At 34.5% G+C, this 18,678-nt stretch overlaps 1 pseudogene; it reads right to left on the bottom strand.

The window, feature by feature from the left end:
- Positions 1–18,179, bottom strand: part of LOC106469217 — a 26,893-nt pseudogene extending 8,714 nt beyond the window's left edge.
- Between the last annotated feature and the right edge of the window lie 499 nt (positions 18,180–18,678).

Raw genomic sequence — 18,678 nt, 5'->3', positions numbered from 1 at the left:
TAATGGGGGGGGGGGGGCTTTCTGGCCCCTCCTTTTTTTTAATATCAAATATTTTTACATGCTGCTAGTGAGAGAACCTGTTGTTAAAATATTTGAATCCCACCACTGCATCTTTGCAATGTTTTATGTCAGAGAGAGTGAAATTCAAGAGCATCAAGTACTCTTCCCAGTTTTGTGAGAAAAACATTCAAAAAGGGGACACATTTAAAAACAGCCAGCAAGACAGAGTGATCAATTTAAGAGTATACCACAATAGAAACACAACTGAATTTAATGTATGTACTCTCATTTTACTATTTAAACATTTTACAAATCTTGTCCTGTTAGAACCATGTGTTGGTTTATTATATTTTGAAAGGAACAATAAAATGTCTAGAGTTAGCAGGATTTCTTAGGGTCAGTCAAATAATCAAAGCCACAAATATTTATATTTGGCTTTAGCATGATAGGAAAATTTAATTATTAGTTGACAAGAGACTAATTGGTTAAATGAACAGTTAAATATTGGTTGCTGTGCACATGTACTCTCTGCACATTAAAGAATAATTAGCCTCACACCAGTGTCAATAAGATTTTTGCACATACTACAAACCTTCAATGAAATCATCACACTCTAGACATCATAACTTAGACTGCATCAGCATATGATGTAACCATCACCAAACAGACCTTCACCGATAAGAGGGTGACAGATCCTACATGTGCAGTAACCCCTGTGAGACACATCAAAGTGAGAAGAAACAGTAGGAAGTAGAGAAAGCTAAGTCACTATCTGAAATACTTTTTCATGTAAGTAGATGTGTGTTTCTCATTAATAGGACTCCCAGAAGATCATATGAAGGTAGAATGAAAACACAAAATCCACATGACACAGAGAAGTGAAAATTGAGAATATATTTTAAATATTTCATTTTGAAATTAAGGAATTAAAACTTAGACACTATAAAAATTTGAATTATAAACTAGATTTGGATGCCAAGCTTATTGACATAAATTGATAATAAAGCTGTTTCATTAAATTTTAAATATAATTCTGTAAAAAGATCATGATATGAACAATAAATAACAAAAGGCAAAAATATAAAATTTCAACCTGTTATCTTCTCGATTTGCTGAGATATAAATAAATTTGCCAATCCTACACTGAAGTTCCTATCGTAACTTTGAAATAAATTATCTATTCCATCTGATCTTACTTGATTGACATGTTTGTAATCAACAGCAACATAAATTTCCTTTTACAAGATTCATATTACAGTTATTTCTTTTTTTGGCATTCACCAGAAGCAGGTTTGCCTCAAACTGATTCTGTGCAATTATTGTTGTCCAGCTCTGAACAGTTAACTGAATTTCTAAACCAATTTATAGTTTAGCTAGAAATCAAATTCAATTATAGTAGTTTTGGGATATTCTACACTAATGCTTAATGCACTTTTTGTGTTCGAAAGTACATATTTGATAGCTACATGAATTATGTTTTGGACAAACAATAACTGATAAAAAGTTGGCTTACTGAACCATGGTTGCTGATTATAAAACAATCTAAACACTAATGTCATGGCTTAATTTCATGATATTTTCATATATATATTTTTACTGCTATACAATTTTTATGAAAAATAGCCAATATGTAAAAAAATTAAAAACTCCTTATATTAGGTAAATAAAATAAAATCATTTAAAATTTTATGAGCTTAGGAGCTCAAGTTCACAAACTCAAACTGTGTACCTTGTATTGATCAGTTTGTTTATGGTATTTGTGAAGGGGAAACAGATATGGACTCTTGCTATGATTTATCCTTTACAGAAGATGCACTTTTAAAACCCTTTCTGTGCAAGTCACTAATTACATTCAATATTTAATTAAACAACTTTACTATTAATGTATGTCAATGAAATTAACATTATAATGTATAATTTGAAGTTTTATGTTAGGTTTTAATTCCTTTGTTTAAAAAAAAACCTTTAAAAAATACGTTAACTTTAATTTTGTTGTAACTTGCCCCACGAGTTATGAAAAATCTCAACTGTCACAGCTGCTACCAATCATGTAGATGTATGTCTAGACAATAAGTATGTTTACTTACCCTATTGTCACATATGTTTCAAAGTTCTTTGGCTGAATGCAGTAGAAACAAGTAGTACATTTTGTTAAACCCTGATGGGTACTATGGCCCCCCTTCAGTATATATCCTTGAGCTTTAGAATCCAACATGTACTTACTAAACATGTTTATAGTCATTAGAAAGACCTCATTTTACATTATAATCCAACAATGGTTATTTTGAAATTGGCTCCAAGTTGTCATCATCAGGTAGATGTAACTAGTTGTGTATTGTTGGCTGCATAATTCACAATAGCATTTCGGTTGATTCTTACCTAAATATGTTACAGTTAGATAGACATATAAAAATGTGTGTCTAATAAGTACATGTTGGATTCTAAAGTTCAAGGATATGTATTGAAGGTGGGAGTAGCACCCGTCAGGGTTTGACAAAATTTATTACTTGATTCTACTTGTACTTAGGTTTTACTTTTATATCTTAGTTAATTATGCATTAATAGTGTTTTAAAATTCATATTTGAAAGGATTAATAATTTTTTATGAAAAAAACAAAAGGTTTGCCTCGCTCCGCAAGGTTTACATTACCAAGTGAATAAAAAAGATTTTGCCAGAAGCTAAATTATCTTTGCTGTTCATACCCTTCATCCATGGGTATCCATTGACATGCATCAGCATAAATAATAAACAGGAAAGGAAAATAAAACATAAAAATTACGCATATGACCCAAAGAAGGTATTTTAAGACTATTCTACAAAGGTAAATACATATTTCTTAATTTTAAACATTTCATTGCACTGTACGTTGATGATAATAGCTAGAATAAGTGACATAGTAGAGAAAATGGAAAATAAAGTATAAATATTTACCTTAAAAACTTTTGATATTCATTTAGGAGGTTCTAGAGATTATGCAAATGAAAGATAATAAACAGTATTTTTATCCTCAAAATGTAAATCACCTTGCAGGTGAACTCTGAATGACAAATCCAGAAGGAGCGCAACAGTAGTGAGAGTATAGTGGAGGTAAAAAATTTATGGTACTGGGAAAAATGAAAAGTTTGGGATAAGGCAGCCTGAAAACCAAGTTTGAGGAGACAAAAGTCCCCTGATGAAACAGCCAAGTGGAGAAATCCATAAGAAGTGGGTCAAGCAAGTTAAAACTTCCGACCCAAAGAAAATGTTCCACTTACGATGACAAACATCCATAGAGGAAGGGTGAATAGAACAGGCTGAAACAAAGCGACCTGCTGGGACAATCCGAATCTTCTCACCAAGGACTGGATAAAAACCAGGCCTGAAGAGGGAGTGTATGAAGGGTTGGATGAAATTCTGGGAACCAAGATTGATGTAGAAAGAATGGAGTAAGAGGAAGAGGTAATGGTGAGGCAAATTGGAGATGGAGCAGCCACGGAAACCACAGTTCTGCCAGCCAGTAAGGATTAATCAGAAGGACTTGACAGGAAGTGGTGTGGATGATTGAAATCACCCTGGGAAAGAGACAGATGGGAGGATACACAAAAAAGTATTTGTTGGTCAAATCCTGGCTGAACACATTGACAGCTAGTGCAAGTGGATAAGGAAGAGACCAAAACAGAGTTAACTTGGTATTGAAGGATGTGGCAAATGCATCCAGGTGAGGAGTACTGCACTGAAGGCATAGCCACTGCAAAACATGAGGATCGAGATACCAAATTGTCAGATAAAATTTGTACAGTCAGGAAAGAAGATCCGTGGCAAGGTTTAATGCACCTAGAACATGCCACACAAGGAGACGAATACCAAGCTAGTGGGCCCAAAAAAGAAGATCCAAGGTTTGGCCACAAGGGGAACGAAAATGGGTTCTGCCTTGGTGACTGATATAAGTTACCACCATAGAATTGTCAAAATGGATCATGACCAGACAATTCCTGGCAGAAAATGATCCAAAGAACGATGTACGGCCAGAAGCTCCAGGAAGTTGAAATGGTAAGACCTCTTGGCCGGAGACCACTGACCTGAAGATTCCTGCCGATCAGTCTATGCCTCCCAGTCATAGAGGAAGTTTCTGTGGAGATATGCAAATCTGGACCAGGGGGAGGAAGCAGGACACCCACTGACTTATGGTCCTTGTTCAACCAATAATGCAGATCATCTACAAGGGAAGAAGGAAGGGAAGTAGGAGCATCCAATGGATCCCACACAAGGTTCCCTTGGTCACGCAGAGTCCACTGAAGAGACCTCATATGCACTCAACCCAAGGGGATAAGGGCTTCTATAGAAGACCACATCCTCAAAAGCAATAGCACCTTGCGAGCAGTAAGCTATGGAGAACAGAAAGCTCCATCAAATGGAGTCAAAGAAGAGAAGGTTGGGCTTGACAGAGATGAGTGTTGTAAAATACACCCAAATGGGCAAGATATTGGGAAGGTATAAGGAAGGACTTCTCCAACTTGATTAACCAACACCCCAAGCTGCCTCCAAAAGCAGCAGATGAATGTGATGGGCAGACTCCCAATCAGAATGAACTAACACAAGCCAGTTATCCATGCATATGTCGAGCAAAAGCCTTGACCACTCGACAAAAAGACATACAGGACCAAAGCAAGCCCAAAGGGCAGGGCACAAAATTAATACACTACCCCGTGATGAGCAAACTGAAGATAGCATCTCGACTAGCGAGATTTAGGAATATGTAGATAAGCATTTGAGACATTTATCCTGGTCATCCATAGACCTGGAGAAAAAGCTCACCTGAAGGTGAAAAAAGACTCCATGGTAAAGTAGGGCAGAACCAAAAACTGATTGTGGCAGGACAGATCAATCACAGGCCACCAGTCTCCAGTTTTTTTGGTACCACAAACAGCCTGGAATAAAAACATGAAGAAGGATGAGGGACAGGTTCAATGGCTTTCTGGGAGGGAATATTCTGTATTGCCTCGAACAGACATTCACTGGTGGTATAATTCCAAAGCCACGAAGGAGAGGAAAGGAAGTGGATGAAAAATCCCTCAGATAATACCCAAATAACCCAAAGATCAATGACAAAATTTCACCATAGGGGAACAAAATTGGTCAAGGAAGCCTCCTGGTCCTTAAAATGTTGGCAACATATCCATTTGCATCAAATAATACAATGAGTGGAGAAACCCATAGAGGTAGGAACTGGTAAGGAGCGGGATAGGAAACACTAATAGGGGATTGTCTAGGCTATGAATGAGACAAATGATCAACCAAAGATGAAAGAGTCAATTGCTGTATCACCTATTCTACATAGGATTCTAAGTCTCAGGAATACTTCCAAAAAAAAAACCATTAGAGAAAATCAGCCATATGCAAATCCTGAAAATAAGTAGGTAAAGAAACCTAGGACAATACAGTGTCTCTGCCAAAAAAAAAACCCTCAGGATCTTGGTGGAGCACTTTAGAAATGAGGTGGATAGTGGACATGCACCATAGGAGAGTCAAAAGGGTAAGACAAAGGTAGAAATCAGGGAAGTGGATAAAACAGAACACATCTGAGAAATCATGTCCAAAAAAGCCATATTAGGCCTAGCTAATTCCGCAGTAGAGGCATAGGAAGACACAGCAAAACCAGATGGAGAAAAAAGGCTGTCAAAGTCCTCATTGTCCTGAACAGGTTCAGCATGTTCAGGAGGAAAATTGGCAACATCAGGAAAAGGTCGCCTCATATAATGATCAATCTCACATTAATTGAGAGAGACAATAATTCCAAAGTCAACTTCCCCCCACCTGCAACCTGTGTAAGTGTGCTAGTGGAAGATATTACCTCTGAAGTGGTAACTTGGACTTCAGAATTCATTGTTAAAAATTAATGATAAAACACAATAGTGTTAGAATAACGAAATGAAAAGCTGGAAAACAAAAGTTATCCCTCTGGTCGCAAACTTTTGTAAAAATGAGAATAACAATACCACTTCGGAATAAGGTACAAAACAATTCAATGAAAATTTCTAAAAATTCACTAAGTGTTAGAAATAAATACGATTGATGAGCACAATGAATAACATCTTGACACAAGCACTGCCAAACTCGAAGGAATAGTTCAGTAGAATCGAATAGAGGGTGTGTCACACTGCTATTGGTGGAGGGTTGTCACATGGTGATTTACATGCAAGACGCAATTGAACTACATTGATAATGGGGAACGTGGGAACTCAAGGCTTGTGGCAAACAAAAAAAACTTTTGGATATAGAGGGCAGCAATGAACGAGAATAACTTTATTTGTAATGTACCTTATTGGAAAGCTAACATTAATATTACAATATAAATTGTATAACACCTGTTGACTGCTGACATTACGTTACAATAAGAATAGTGTAACATCTGTGGAGTCCTAAAATTAATGCTAAAATAAGGAAGTGTCATATCTGTGGACTGCTGACATTAATGTTACAATAAGAACAGTGTAGCATCTGTGGACTGCTGGTATTAATGCTACAATAAGAACTCTGTAACATCTATAGATTGCTGACATTAATGTTACAAATATGAACAGTTTAATATATACAAAATGCTGAAAGTAACAGTATAAAAATAACAATGTAACAGTTATAGAGCACAGTTTAATAAAGTTTTAGTAAATTTCCTCAGCTTGTGACTACAAACATCTCACCACTAATTACTCTAATAACACATCATTACATAATCATTTTAGTAAGACAACTGTAACAGTTTTAATCTACAAATTACCTCAATTTTTTCTGGTGTTCCATCACAGTTTTCTTGTTCTTCTTTTGCTACATCAAACTTCAAAATGGTAAGTGAAGATCCTTCTTCTAAGAAATCAGCTTCTGATGTTGCTAGAAGCATAAATAATGTGTATTTGTCTATAACAAGACTGAATATACCTTATGCTTCACATAGTCTATACAATATATTTAGCTGAACAGCTCTCTTGTATAATTTCCTTTCTGGTATCCAGGTACACTGATATACACCAGTATCAGTTATCAGAAATGTACAGGTTCTGAAAATGTTACACAGATAATAATCCACAAGCAACACAAGTAGTAAAATAAAAACTCTTTATTCATACACAGTGTACAATTCTACAGGTTGTATATTCAAAGTGAAACTTTAAGTTGGGACATAAAACAGGACAAAGTTATATATGTAGAGAACAAATATGAAATAAAATCTTACATTCTTAATATAAAAATTAATCTAAAGCTGGTACTTATCTCTGAAATACTGTTAGTCTTTTCTTATGTGTCGTTCTTGCTCTATCAATATCCATGTAACATATCTAAACTACAATAATGTTGAATGTTGTATATGAATACACACACACACTGAGATAGAGGACAGAACTAGTGTGTGTGTGTCATAACACCATATAAAATAGATTAACAAATGCTGTGCACTAGGACAAGAAATATAACATATTCAGACTACTACAACAACCTTGATCATTGTGATGAATAAAGAGGTGACTGGAGAATAACATAATAAAATATAAACAAGTCACCAGATATTGAGCATTAGGACAGGAAAAGTAACATATCTAGAGTACAACAGCCTTGAGTGTTGTGATCAAGCAGAGTTTGGGCAAAATCCAGAACCAAAATAACAGGCACTGTACGAGTCTAGATTCACTTACAAGAACTGAGTGGAAAGAACCACCCTCTAAAGAAACTGGAATTGAGTTGTTATGTATATTCTTGGATGTGGTCCCAATTGGTGGCTAAACAAACAGCCAGGGTCAAAGAGTAGTTTTACCATACCTGGCTATGGAAGATTCTCAGAAGAAAAAAAACCTGTACATATTGAACATACCTCTGGCATTAAAATACCCATCATCTGAAACTCAAAAGGCCAGCAAAGTTAGGTGACCACCCAGGCATTCACAAAGAATTAAAAAAAGACAGGTGGTTCTGATAGACTCAACAGTATCACACTGAGCAAAAGAAGTAGGAAAACATGAAAATCAACAGTATAGTGTACTCCATCCTGATTGGAACTATGAGATGTAAGTTGCACAATACGTGTCTCCAAAGTTTCAAAGTACTATATAAATAGGTGCGTACTGAGGTGGAAAATGTTACCCATGGAAACATTATCTGCCATCTGATGGCTCCATTGGGAACCACTCTCTAACCCTCTGCATACAGACTCAACCAATTTGACTGACTTTGTAACCACTACGTAACCAAGAAACTTTACACGTTATAAATGTGAATCTACTATGTATATAGTCATGAAGTTTGACAAGCTTTTAGTAAACAATATAAGCCTGTTGTATACAAAAAAGTGCAGATTTTTAATAAAGTATTCCTACTCAGGATTTGTAGGTGAATTTATAAAACCTTTATTTTGAGTGAAAGATGATTTTCATGATAATAATAAAAATCCTGGGACAGGAAAGCAACCTACTATAGAAAATAAGAAATTTACAATCAATGATGGGGACACTACTATTTGTGTTGGGAAGAACACAAAACATAAATTATAAAGATGAATACTTACTAACAATTAAAGTTTCATCTTCATTTTTCACCAATTTTATATCCAACAAAGCATCCTGCTTTTCATCAGGAAAGGGTTCATCCTTCATCTTCAATACTTCCATGGTTGCATCAGAGCTTCAACTTTATATTCTTATCAAAGTTAGACTACAAAAGAACAAGTCAAAATTTAGAAATGCATCCTTCAAAAAGGCTAAAGTCTTCAACAAATACTCATTTCAAACTTCACGTCATCTTAATAATCTTCATCTTCTTCACATGTTGATACTAAAACTGTTACAAGTCCTCTTTATCTGGCATTAACTGATTTTAAAACAAAATGTTAGTAAGAGACCAAGACAACCTTTACAAACTTTTATGACATTTAGACATGTATACAATGATTAAGGAGTAGGTTTTTATCCCACTAAGATTATATACCTCAACTACAAAACCACAATAAAACATTACATCATTGATGCTACTTATCATTATATGAATCAGAACTCTTTCTGTGTTTAGCATGGATATATATCAACTTCTTTTGGTTTCAAATAAATGTGAATTGTTCATCACATGTTAAAGAAACAGATATTAATGATTATCAACTTTATAAACATAAATCCTTAGGAGACTGCTTGCTGCAACTAAACCTTGCTAATCTCTCAATACTTCACTAGTTTCAGATCAATATATAAAATATTGTAAAACTCAAAAACATGAGAAACTACATGTAGCAAAAGAGAAAAAAAATATGCTCAGAAAAAAAAATCCACAGCAAACTAAGCACACATTAAAAATTTATGTGGTGACCAGAAAGGTTTATTATAACTATATTGCACAAAGTAAACATTTTTCTTATTTGAAACACAGAACAGAAAGCCACCATCTTGTGCCAATGCCAAAGACTTTTTGTGCATTTGAAAAAAACTCGCACCTTTACACATATTAACATGTACTGTGTCAGTATATGATGTAATCAGCATATGACTGTAGAATTCCACAAATAGAAAGTTAACACTTCTCCATGTGCAATATTATCCTTGAACACATCTTGTATACCAAAAATTCATTCTTGCCAAAGAATAAGTGACAACACACATGAGGAGGAAAGATGAGTGTTTCTGTGGAAATGTGAGTATCTATCTGAACTACACTATTTGGTAAAGAAAATTTTAACTTGAGAAACACTACTCACTTGTCAACAGAACAGATAGCAAGTATTCCATATTCAGAAAATGTGGATGAAGTGGTGTAGATAAAGAAATTAAAGAGATAAGTTCTTTTCTGAGATTGTAGCAATAGAAAGGCAAAATGTGTCACTAACTATGAAGGGGAGAGGCTTGTTAGCTTCAACTGGTGGTGGAAGACTACTTAATGCAGAGAATATTCTTCACCGAGTACAAAGGTTAGGTGTAAGTAAAGGGTTTTATCAAAAGAACCTTCTGTGTGGTGCTATAGTATCACAGAGGTGGGAAGAATGTAAAGACTGCTCTACTGGACTGTACTGCTCACAAGTTTGGCAGAGCATGTGTAGTGTGGGTAGTGTTATAATTCAAGCTGTACAATACGTGATAAATATACAAATGCATCTTGGTATAGTTCTTAGTGTAGAATATGGTCTGTACTACACTTCCAGATAAACACTCCAGCCCTACTTTCCACTCAGTCTCATATCAGTGTGATTATACTGAAACAAATGGAAACTCTTTACATAAACCTTAACAGCTAATTAGTACAGAAGAAGTAAGGGTTCTCTCACCCCACTAGAAGAAAACATGAGGGAGAATACTTCAGAAATGCACGGACTGAACCGGAATTTTATATCATCCCCCATAAGATCCAATACTGATAGACTAGGCAATGAGTTGTAGCGTATGGCGACAGCATAAGGTTGTCATATGTGAAGACAGGAATCACACCATGTGATGTCTTTCTTTATTTTTTCTGCAAGTAGCTTGGAAGTAAAATATATAAACTGGCAAAGCAAACTTATGGAAAACCCTACCTCAACAGTGGGTACTGAGCAGAGAGGAATGGGCTTAACACTTTCTATCATCCCTTATTCAATGCAGATTTGGGAGAGAGAGAGAAGTGCTCCCTGTGAGGCAAACACTAGCCACATAGTGGGTTCCACTGTTTCCAGTAGAAATGTATATTTTTGTGGGAGATCAACAACAGCAACAATAGAAACAGGTAAGAAATGAAAGTGAAAAGAGGAATATTCAGATGACTCGGAGCAAGGAAGTGGCAAATGGACTACTATTGATAAACAATCCACATGTCAAAGAGTGGATGGACAACTAATGTCAGCAAGAAAATGGGCTACTCTGCAAGAAACATCCGCCCTTCTTGAAACAGACAATGCAAATGCCACACAATAAAATGGCGTGGAACATAATGGTGAAAGATGGGCATCCAAGGCTGAGTAAAAAAGGGTTCTTCACGAAGAAAGAGATAAGAAACCCAGGATCACCAAGATGTGAAGTAGCAGAAATCAGGACTGATCTGGCCAAAGAAAGGCAATGAGAAGAACATATGAAAGGGTACAGTGAGCTAAAAATATCAGCCTGAGAATAAATTGAAGATGATAGGCATACAGAAAGAGTGTGAGCCACTCCAGACTCAGATAGAATATCAACAGGGCCATGTAGTCTGGATTAATGACCAAGAAAATTGGAAGACTGGTGTAAAAAGGAGTCACAAATATATCAACAAAAAACTCCCAAAGTGGGAATAAATTTACAGAAATATCAGAGTCTATCTCAAGGATTTGTTCCAATCTAGACAACCTATCTGTCCTCAACTTCAAAGCTCCCATTACAGGGAAAGTTAACAATCAGTTGTTGTTGCGAGTCCAAAAGTGAAGCTCAAGAACAAGAAGGAGAGGTCTTGAGAGTGAGTACCTTTCTGTCAGTTGATGGTGTTATTGAAATAACTCCAATCAGGAAGTTGAAACAGTTGTAACAAAAGATGATGGCAGATCCTTTGACTCAAGGGCATTGATATGAAAAAAAAAGAGATCAAATACCAAAAAAGGTTGAAAGTATCCAGAATTGCACTCCACTTGACTAGAGAGGCATTTGTAAAAAGGTGTAGGTCTGGGGCAGAGTGGAAGAAGATGAATGTTCAGAGTTGTTTGGAAACATTTTAGTCACATAGTAAGAGGAAAAAGATATGGAGGTGGAGAAAAAGAAAAAATGGATCACAAAGTATATTCCACTTATCTGCCAGAAACAAATGAAGGGAATACAAGAAGAGTGAGATGCCTTAAAAGAGACAGAACCTAATGTCTAGGAAGAAAACATGACACAAGAGCCATGGAAACCATAAGCTCCATTATCTCAAAAATGTAAAGGGTTTGGTTGAGCACACCCAGCAATCGAGGTAGTAAGCTTTAACAAAAAATGCAAGAATACACACACAAACAAAATAACCTTTAACCCTATATGAATGTCATTGGTGCTCTGCATAAACCCTGTTTCTGTGAAGCTATACAAAGTCATGTTTAATATAGTTCTGAATTTAAAGGTATCTACAGAATATATCTATATAATATATATAGTTTTACCAAACAAAAAAAACTTTTGTTAATCAATTAGGAGGTTCTAGAAAGCACGAAAATGAAATATAAAAACAAAGATGTAAATACTTATTCCCCATAATGGGTTCATCAAAATGTAATCTTGCTTTTCTGATCTGTTCTTTTATTCAGGATGCTTCTTGTTATCTGGATAAAGTAAAGGTCTTGGATTTTGTGTACTTAAATTTCAAAAAGTCTTTGATAACGAGTCACACAAAAAATTTGATGAACAATCTAACTGATTATCTAAGAGCAATGATTACATCAATTAGTATGACAATAACTAACAGATTAACTAAAAATTTGTTTCCAATTATTTGTTTGTGATTATTCCAACAATTAATTAATCAATGTTACAATTAAATTGATTGTCATGAAACTTTCCAAGTAATTATAACTGTTATTTTCAATTATCCATGCAATCGAAATATTCCTATTTTGTATTTTCTTAAGCCCAAAGCTCCATAATGCATTATCCTACCCAATTTTAGCTTTATAAGTTATCATTATTTATACTACTACTTTGTTTAGCTTCTACAAAATCATCAATGTACAGTAAAATGACAAGTTTAAAAATATGAAATTAATACCTTCTTTCTTCTTCTTCTTTGAATGTATAATTGCAAGATATTAAAATTATTTATCTCCACAATTTCAGCTTTTAATCTTTTTCTATATTTGATTTCTTGTAATTCTATGGTCTTGTTGCCTGTACTTTGGACCACAACTTTTGCCTTTTGTTAAAACCAATAAACCAAAGCAGCAGCCCATTAGCTCTCCCCATAGACCTTAGATCAACACATAATCGTACACTTGCTGCTATAACTGCAATAAACCTCAATGAATCTTATAATAGCTTTGATATATGCATTTTAGAGCACAAAAATATACAAATTTTTATAACAAAATGTCCTAAAACTATTACAATTTACCTGACTTTTAAAGTAAGTTATAAATAGGTTAAAAAATTCCTGTTAGCCATCTAGACAATAAAAATATGATCACATGACAATACATTTCTACCCTGGGTTATCAGTTGGGCATCTTCCCTTTCAGCAGTGTTTTTAGCTCTTAACCCAATAACATCTGACAAAGTTGGGCCTATTTAGCAAATTACTAAGCCCCGAAGAAGAAATGTCAAATGAAAAGCTCCATATACCATACCTATAAATGTAGTAATACTCTTCATGAAATGTTATGTTTATATGAAATCTAATACTATAAATAACTAAAATACATACTGAATTAACTAAAGTTAATAGTTAAAATTACTTAAACACATATAACTTTAAGACTTACTTAGTATATTACACATTCCTGCTAGATGTCCACAGAACAATAGAACATTTTGTTTGTATGTGACCTCTCATATAACTGGATAATTTCTACTTGTTTTAATCCACTAGTTTGTTAAGGTGACCTTACTAAAGTGATTCTGCCCAATGGCTGATTGAAAGGGGACTGACAAAGAGAACAAATCAAAAATGATCAGTTATCAAAAGCAGATAACTTAAAAAAGTTAGCAAATAACTTAAGAAAAGTGAAAAATAACAGATACAGTTTTAAATTTCTACACTGGCATATGCTTAGATTTGGAGTATGTAAGATTAGGATAAAAAAAAAGTTAGTTATATCTTATAAGAACTATGTTAATTAATTCAATGTCCATACCGTGATAAACAACTGACCAAGCTTAACTTTTGATGGACTCAAATAAAATTATAAATGTTAAAGGTCCAATGCTTATGTTTGTGTGTATATAGTTAAGATGAAGAAATGTATTTACATTCTGACATATTTAGCTTTTCAAGATTTTATATTCTGTGGAATTTTCAATAATTATGTTGGAATTAACATCTGTTCTTTCTTCTGTAGTGCCATGATATTTCTTCAAATGTTATTTGTCATACTTAAGACATTTACCTATTAACAGAATAAATCTTTAATACCGATATTTTTGGTTTTATCTACAAATCCATATTTATGAGGTGACTTGTTGTGTTTAGGAATTCAGAATAACTTTGGAATCATATTATTCTTAATATTTGCATCAACAGCAAGTTCTGTTAGAATTTCATTCTGTTGTTTGACACTGTAATTTGTATCGGTGCATTAGTCTTAAGATAAGTATAAAGAGAATTACATGACACTTGCAATGTTTGAAGATTGCAACCAAGTTCTTTACAAAGTGGAATAATATAGTTTTGTTTTTTCCAAAACAAAAACAAAGTTATTGGCTGCTTTATCTGCTGATGTTACAACTTACTTTTCAAGTACAAATTTTACAAATTCTATATCTTTTCTGAAGTATTTATGAGGAAGTATTAAGTGCAACTTATTTCAAAAACTAGTTGTTTTTCTGTTATTTCCTCTATCCATTCAAACCATTAACCATTCTTAAAGCTGATTATGATTTAGTTTTCTTCAATTTATCTTTACTATTATTAAATGTCTAGGATTTAGGAAAAATTGAGGACAAGTTACACATTATAGTTAACATACATTGACCAATCAATGTCTTCATGGCCTTGTAATGCAACATAAACTGAACAAACCTTTTGCTTGATATAATACAAATAATTCTCCTATTAATATTAATGATATTTTAGTCTTATCATTTCTATGCTTTCTATCATGATGATGAGGAATATGTTTAACAGGTTGGGATGTGAAGATTGTCATACAAGGACATGTTAAGATCTCTGAACCTGTTTTCTCTTGAAAAAAGAAGAGTAAGAGGAGATCTGACTGGGTTTTTTTTAACCTTGTTAAGGAAACTGATACTATGATGCATCATCTTTTTTCTTGGTACTTAATGATGGAAGTAGTAGGACTAGTGAATGTAAATACATATTATGGCAGGGTAAGCCATCTTCAGCTAAGACAGCTGTATTTTTCTAACAGGGTGGTTGGCCTCTGGAATGGGTTGCCTTCAGATGTGGTGGATACAGTTAATTTAAGGGAGTTTAAGGGAAAAGCTTGATAAATATTTTATTGATAAGGGTTGGCTTTGAGTATGTTATTTTTAAAGTTTAGTTTCCTCGATGAGACAGCGTTGTTGTCCTTAACACATTGTGGATGGGTTACGAGTTTAATCATATTTCGTGCAGAGCATCTTTGTGTGCCATTTATTAAAACATTGAGTTTGAAAGGAGTCGGACACATTTTATTTTGTTCATAACTCAACTATATTTTATATTATTTATTTGTATGTACATGAAGACACCTAATAATTTTTTAAGTGTGGTATCTTGTAAAACATTTTCTTATATGGAATGGAACTGCACAAAACTTGCATATGTATCACATTTCACTTCTTTTCCCATGGGTAGTACAAACTCTGCAGACTCTGGTAGGAAATTTTTCTTCCTGTAGATGACATGAACACAGGAATATGCTGCTTCATGTCACCAGACAGTCTTCCTGGAGGGATCCTTATGTGGGGCTCTCCTTGTACCTTCAGATGATGGGCCGGGTTCATTCTTCACAAGTTCCAGTGAGCTTTCTTTCTCTTTGTCAATAAACCATTCTCTTGCCACAGAGAGGAAGAACTGTTTTTTTTTCTTTTTTCTGTTGTTTCAGGGTTGTGTAGATTATATATGAATTAAAATGGCTGCAATTTATTGGATAAAGTCCTACCTTTTTTGTCCATTTCACTGTTTTTCTGAGAATGGTGTAGTATGAGAGGTACTGATTTGCATGATCAACACCTTTCATGTGGGCATTGTATTGGAGAACACACACAAGTTTTTAATTTCTTCTCCAGTTATTCTATTTTTCTTTCCTGTGGTAGAAAGAGATGAGTCATGGATGGTTTAAACCATTCTCACTTCTCTCGTCTTCCATATGAAAACAAGAACATCGCCTTTTCTACAGAAAACTGTTTCACCTTTTTTCATTGTTGAAACTTCAGGCTTGGTGGCAACTCTCTATTCACTTTGATTCTTCCACAGACTCTTGTTTTATGTTCTAGGAACAGGTTTGCAATGGACGTACTGTTGTGATATTTGTCCTGGTATACATGGTGCCACAATCCAAGATTGGGAGCAAGAACTGAAAGAATAGTCTCCTCCAATGTTTTCCCCTCTCCAGTATAAATCTCCATGTTACAAATATAACCTGTGTCACTCTCACCAGCAGGTCATATTTTACTATTTTTGCAGGGTTGTATGTTTGAAATCTTAGACATCTCTACATGGAATCATGCCCTGATCCAATGGCAACTGTTGCTTTGGTTTGTATAGTGTCCTGAGTTTATTGAAGAAATAATCCAGTACTAGTTGAATTTTGAACAGCCTGCCTAAAGAATCATCCATTTTCTGATTATCATTGAAAGCCAAAATGTCCAAATCCATTTTGGCTCGTTGTCTGCAAAAATATCGGGTTAATCAAAACAGGATCTGTTGACCAATAATCTTTCCAGTTATATTTCCTTGTCTGTCTTATTGGTAGAATAAGTCCTAGGAATTTCTCCATGTCTGTAGGTGTAACTTCAGATCATTGAAGTCCTCAATATGACATTTTATGTTTCTTTGCAGCTTGATTATGGTAGGTACACATTTCCTGACAAAACATTTCAAACAAGTCATCACCAAACATTAGACTTGTTACAGCAGCAACACTTTTGGGTTCGATGGAGTTATAGTGACCCCTAGATTTCCTTTAAACATTTCCAAGTTTGGTGGAATATCTACTTCTGACCAATTATCATTATCACAATGGGAAAACAAATCACTAACAGGAACATTTGTAGAATCATCATCACTTTCTGATTCAGGATCAGTTGAGAGCACAACAAATTTACCTATCTTTGTAGGTCTAACAACATCACTGTTAGAATCCCCTATATGCCCAGCATGTCAGGAATCCCCACAAGGCACAGACCATCTCGTGTTGCACTGTCCAGTCACTGGGGGGATACGGTACAATCCATGAAGTGGTCAAGGCATTCACTGACTGGATCATGACTACGAACTTGGAGGTGTGAGAAACACCATACGCAGCAACTTCTGTTAGAATGATCCATATCAGGATCTTCACCTTCACTTGGAAGATCTGACAAATTATCATCAAATAGTTCAGTAATTATCTCATCTTCACTCAACACGTTATGTTTTCTGCAAGTAGCCATTTATAAAAATATGGGTACTGTAACTTGTAAGCAAAAATCAGAAAAATAATAATCATCCGGAACAAAATAAGATGCGTGTGACTCCTTTCGAATGCAACATCTTAATAAATGGCACACAAACTGACAAAGACGCTAGGTACGAAACATGAGTAAACTCTGGATCCGTCCACAATGCGTTAATACGTATACTAGCGAAGCCATGGGCCTATGGCCCAAATTTACAACTGCTATAAAGTATAATGCAAATTTAATGTTTGAACTACTATTTTGCACTTGTTCAGTTTAATGATAATTGTCGCTATAATGTAAATTTAATTTCTTTAACCAAGTACTAGGATTAGTTGAACTCAAAAGTATGACAGCAATAAATTAAATAATTGTATACTAAACAATGAACTCTGAGGCTCATTGCGTTATAAAAGACATTCAATTCTCAAAAGTTTTCTTAAACTTTAAAGTCAAAACATGTTAATTAAGTTTCAATGGTTATCTAAATGTAAGGTAAAGTACGATTATTATCATTTATATGGTAATCTTAATAATGCTACCAGTATCATATTTTTTTTATAACTATGAATTACTTTGTATGCCTATTACTTTTACATTTTAATGAAAGATGTACGATGTTAGTCCCTTAAGAACAATTAACTTGCTGGTACTACTAGTTTAACTAACTAGTGCTTTCAGCTCTATTTCTAAATAACTGTTACTTGTACCGCAGTAGTTCTCAGTTTTATCTCTACTACTAGTAGTAAGGCTGATCTTGTATCAGGCAGTAATTCACTACTCTTCACCATACTCTTCTTGTTTTAGTTTTACACAACTAATAGTAGTAGAGCTTTCCACATACAACTTCCTTCAATAATGTCAAAACGAATTCAACAAAACACATCCTTATTACAAATATAACACTTATCGGCCGAGTTTACTATTTTTCACTACGGAAATAAAAAAAAAATCTGTGAAACACTTCAACTTCAAACTACATGTAGCTTTTATAATTACAATTATAATAAAAAAAATAAATTACATAAAGACAAGTAGGGATCATATATATTGTTACGTCTCTGGTCGTTAGTTTGTTAATTTTCCGTAAAAATTATTTCCTAGAAAACTTTAGCGATACAAGTCCTTTCTTAAATAAAACTAGTTTATTCTTTCTGAATACAACTTTGCAATACACTTAATTTCCACAGTCACGCTATAACAAACGCTATAATTCACAACGAACAACTCACGTGCTCGACTCAACTGTCCGTATCTATCTCTGTCTGCAATTCAAGTACATTACAATGTTGCCGTCACTTCTTGGCGGTTTATATACAAGAATACCGCATATCTAGTAAGCGCTCGAGACTTCAGGAAGGGACATGAACGTTCTAGAAGCGCATGACGTGTTACTAGCGTCACGTTACCTCCGCTGTTGTAACACTGCCCTTCCTTAGTATTGTTCGT

The sequence above is a fragment of the Limulus polyphemus genome, unplaced genomic scaffold (genome assembly GCF_000517525.1).
Source record: "Limulus polyphemus unplaced genomic scaffold, Limulus_polyphemus-2.1.2 Scaffold3361, whole genome shotgun sequence".
Classification (NCBI taxonomy): domain Eukaryota; kingdom Metazoa; phylum Arthropoda; class Merostomata; order Xiphosura; family Limulidae; genus Limulus; species Limulus polyphemus.
The sequence above is the reverse complement of the archived record's forward strand: the minus strand, read 5'-3'. Positions and strand labels throughout refer to the sequence as shown.